This window comes from Notolepis coatsorum (genome assembly GCF_963971535.1).
Source record: "Notolepis coatsorum genome assembly, chromosome: 3".
Lineage (NCBI taxonomy): Eukaryota > Metazoa > Chordata > Actinopteri > Aulopiformes > Paralepididae > Notolepis > Notolepis coatsorum.
Genome location: NC_140167.1, coordinates 202,273,935 through 202,278,934, shown reverse-complemented (window position 1 = coordinate 202,278,934; position 5,000 = coordinate 202,273,935).

The window sequence follows — 5,000 nt, the reverse complement described above, 5'->3', positions numbered from 1 at the left end:
CACCCCTAATACACACACACACGCACACACACACACACACACGCGCGCGCGCGCACACACACACACACACGCACACACACACACACGCGCGCGCACACACACGCTCGCGCACACACACACACCGCTGAGAGACGCAGATGACTGGAACACTCCTCACATCTACACCCTTTTGCCCTTTCCTCTGCCCCGCCCCACAACCACCAGCGATTGGTCCGAGAGTGGCACATAATTGATTGGCCGCTCACAGGCGGGGCCTCGGCCTATCAGCATCCTCGGCAGTGGTGCACTGCATCTTGCGTATCATTGCCGGGAAGCACACCGAGGGACCGGCAGCATCAGTTATCCCCCCTCTCCTCCTCTCCCCCTCTCTCCCCCTCTCCTCCTCTCCTTCTCTTTCCTCTTCAGGCAGATCGAGCTTCCGGGAAGTGTGTTCTGTGTTCTGTGTGTGTGTGTGTGTGTGTGTATGTGTGCGTGTGCGTGTGCGTGTGTGTGTGTGTGTGTGTGTGTGTGTGTGTGTGTGTGTGTGTGTGTGTGTGTGTGTGTGTGTGTGTGTGGTGCATGTGTGTGTGTGTGTGTGTGTGTGAACAGTACAGTTTGTGCTGCCGTCTTTAGTCGTGCCATACAGGCAGGTTGTTGCTGAGCGTGCAGCAAGGCTGGAAGGCATGAGTGATTGCATTACCTGGATGTACTGTGCAGTAAAAGCCTTGTACCACAATCACATGTACTGTGCAGTAAAAGCCTTGTACCACGGTCACATGTACTGTGCAGTAAAAGCCTTGTTCAGTCACCTGCCGGGAAAGGATGACTCAGCGTTGTGCATTAGTCTTTCTCTCTTCAGCCTAACGTGGTGCAATGTCATCCTTTTAAGAGCTCTCTAGAGACAATCATCAGGTGATGAGAGTGAGATTTGTCCTTTCCTGCGAGATGATGTGGTGACAATTACTGGTGAACCTTCGCAAATTTCCTGTATGGCCCCAATGCTGGAAGAGAGGATATATTGACTCATCCTATTTTCATAATTTCCATCAAACTGCTTCTGCCAGAAATGCCATTCTCCCTGATTGACTGGTTTTTTAAAATGTGTCATTTCCCTACTAGTTGTATTATGTACTTGTGTAATGGAGAGTGTGGTATCCTGACGTAATGGTTTCACCCATAAGTTGGTTTAGCCCGTCAGATATGGTACCTGTCAGTTCATGTATGTATGCAACCCAAGTGGAAGTAAACAAACCTTCAGCTAGAATGTCATTGTGTGGACATTCAGTTCTTTCTGCTAGGCACTAGGAGTGACCGGCAGATGGAAACATTACAGAGAGTGAGTGTGTTATGAGGTCCAGTAGTTTTCCTGGTGGTATCCTGTTCGTGACAAAAGTTTGACCTTTCAGATGAGTAATCACCTGTCTCTGCAAGAAACCACGTGCACGTAAAAACATCTCCACCCAGCGGCCACTAGGGGGCGACGCAAGACCACAAAAACGACCGACCTCCAGGCTGAGCAGGCCCTGTTTTTCCAGCCTATTGTTTCCCAGTGCAGAGTGGAGAGCAGAGCAGAGCAGAGAGAGAGAGAGGGAGAGGGGTGTCTAGACTAGCCCTGGCTGGGGCGGATTCCTGAACCACTTACATCAGTTCCAGCCACGAGACACTGACTCAACCGGGGCTACACTTCCAGACAGCTTTGGGTCCTGTCCCGTCTGGAAGAACACCACCACAGGAAGCTTTCCCCCCAGACAGACAGACAGACAGACAGACAGACAGACAGACAGACAGACAGACAGACAGACAGACAGACAGACAGACAGAGAGACAGACAGACAGACAGACAGACAGACAGACAGACAGACAGACAGACAGACAGACAGACAGACAGACAGACAGACAGACATTACAGACGTATATCGGTGTGGCGAGCTACTGTCTAGATTCCTAACATATTGATGTTGTTCTCCACGCTGTGTGCTGCCTGCTGGCTGGCTGGCTGCAAGCTTGGAAGTGAGACTGTTATTTTTATCAGTGCTAGACGACAATCGTCTAGTTAGCAATGGAATCCAGGGTTTTAGTTGTTATTCCCTTCTCATCGCCTGTGTGATGATCGTCTCGAGCGTTTGAGACTAACCGTCTGGAGTGGGGCCTCGACACGCTGCACGCTACGACTCCGGTGTTTACATGTGTGAGGTATGCTGCAGGACTTTGAACAGGCTGCCATCAAGCTGCCGTAGCGGGCCGAGACAAAGAACATGATAACAGGCGAATAATAATACTTGGTCTTGAGCCATATTTCTGCAAGATTGTGAAACAAAATGTCTTCAAATGAGATTCAAGATTCAAGAGATTTATCCGTCACATACTACATACAGTACATACACGAGACATGTAGTGAAATGAAGGTGGCCATGATGCCCCGGCCTTGATTGTGCAAAAAAAAATACAAATAATAATAGAATAAAATAGAATAGATAATAGATAAAAGGTACTAAGATCAATACAATACAATGCTAAGCTTACGAATGAACAGGTAATAATGAGTCCTATATACACTACTATATACAGTTATGGTATTATGTAACTATACTATACACACAATGAGTTAGGAGAAACAATAGACGCTCTTTTTCGTCTCCTTTCTTAGAAGCCTGTTCTTCTCCCGACGTGTTGTTTTGCAGACATAGAACATTATATTATGTCTGGAGCTCCGTGTTGTGCTGCGTGCAGCGGCCCGGGACACGGCTTCCACCCCGTGGAGCCGCCAGCTGCGGAGCAGACTCTGCTGAGTCACTCCGACAGACCGCCGCTCCGTCACATGTTCTCACAGAGCGTCACGTGACACGTCATGTTCCCACAGGATGAAGCCTCCGTTCTGTCCGGAAGCAGCGAGTTTGGAAACAATCACCTGCATCATCGTGATGACAGAACACATACAGGGCTAAGTTTAGCTCCCGCTCGCGTTACGCCTTGCGTGAAAAACAAAGAGAAAATAAGATAAGATAAGATATTCCTTTATTGATCCCCTTGTTGTTGGGGGAAATGCAGGCGTCATAGCAGCGTGGGGGAGGGGAGGTACAGGTGGTAAAAGAAGCAGTGTAAACAATAGAACAAGTTAATATAATGAACTCTGCAATAATAAATAATAATATGATATATAATAAATAATTTAATTAAATAATAACGCTGCTCAAACTGATTTTCTTGCCATTGACCCCGGTATTTTCATGATCAACACCAACATATGCAGTGGCCAGTATGATGATGATGATGATAAGGATTCAGAGTCATCATCATCTTCATCATCATCATCATCATCATCATCATCATCATCATCATCATCATACTGGCCACTGCATTATGTTGATGTTGATCATGTCTTGAAAACATTGGGGTCACAATGCAGAGAAAATGAGTTAGCTGCGTTTTCTCGTTGTTTTTGAGGCATCACTAATCATTATCATCATCGATAATCATTATCATCACCACGATTTTTCATTATCCTCCTCTTCCTCCTCCTCCTCCTCCTCCTCCTCCTCCTCATCACCATCAACAACAACAAACGGTGTTGTCCTGTGTACACGGCTATGTGTTGTGGGTCTCTGTGTACACGGCTCTGTGTTGTGGGTCTCTGTGTCCAGCAGCTATGTGTTGTGGGTCTCTGTGTACACGAGCTATGTGTTGTGGGTCTCTGTGTCCAGCAGCTATGTGTTGTGGGTCTCTGTGTCCAGCAGCTATGTGTTGTGGGTCTCTGTGTCCAGCAGCTATGTGTTGTGGTCTCTGTGTCCAGCAGCTATGTGTGTGGGTCTCTGTGTCCAGCAGCTATGTGTTGTGGGTCTCTGTGTCCAGCAGCTATGTGTTGTGGGTCTCTGTGTGCAGCAGCTATGTGTTGTGGGTCTCTGTGTCCAGCAGCTATGTGTTGTGGGTCTCTGTGTCCAGCAGCTATGTGTTGTGGGTCTCTGTGTCCAGCAGCTATGTGTTGTGGGTCTCTGTGTCCAGCAGCTATGTGTTGTGGGTATCTGTGTCCAGCAGCTATGTGTTGTGGGTCTCTGTGTCCAGCAGCTATGTGTTGTGGGTCTCTGTGTCCAGCAGCTATGTGTTGTGGGTCTCTGTGTCCAGCAGCTATGTGTTGTGGGTCTCTGTGTCCAGCAGCTATGTGTTGTGGGTCTCTGTGTGCAGCAGCTATGTGTTGTGGGTCTCTGTGTCCAGCAGCTATGTGTTGTGGGTCTCTGTGTCCAGCAGCTATGTGTTGTGGGTCTCTGTGTCCAGCAGCTATGTGTTGTGGGTCTCTGTGTTCAGCAGCTATGTGTTGTGGGTCTCTGTGTCCAGCAGCTATGTGTTGTGGGTCTCTGTGTCCAGCAGCTATGTGTTGTGGGTCTCTGTGTCCAGCAGCTATGTGTTGTGGGTCTCTGTGTGCAGCAGCTATGTGTTGTGGTCTCTGTGTCCAGCAGCTATGTGTTGTGGGTCTCTGTGTCCAGCAGCTCTGTGTTGTGGGTCTCTGTGTACACAGTGTCTGTTGTGGGTCTCTGTGTCCAGCAGCTATGTGTTGTGGGTCTCTGTGTGCAGCAGCTATGTGTTGTGGGTCTCTGTGTCCAGCAGCTATGTGTTGTGGGTCTCTGTGTCCAGCAGCTCTGTGTTGTGGGTCTCTGTGTACACGGTGATGTGTTGTGGGTCTCTGTGTCCAGCAGCTATGTGGTGTGGTTCTCTGTGTGCAGCAGCTATGTGTTGTGGGTCTCTGTGTCCAGCAGCTATGTGTTGTGGGTCACTGTTTCCAGCAGCTATGTGTTGTGGGTCTCTGTGTCCAGCAGCTATGTGTTGTGGGTCTCTGTGTGCAGCAGCTATGTGTTGTGGGTCTCTGTGTCCAGCAGCTATGTGTTGTGGGTCTCTGTGTCCAGCAGCTATGTGTTGTGGGTCTCTGTGTCCAGCAGCTATGTGTTGTGGGTCTCTGTGTTCAGCAGCTATGTGTTGTGGGTCTCTGTGTCCAGCAGCGTGGGGCCAGTTGTTCCTTATTTTGCTCGGCT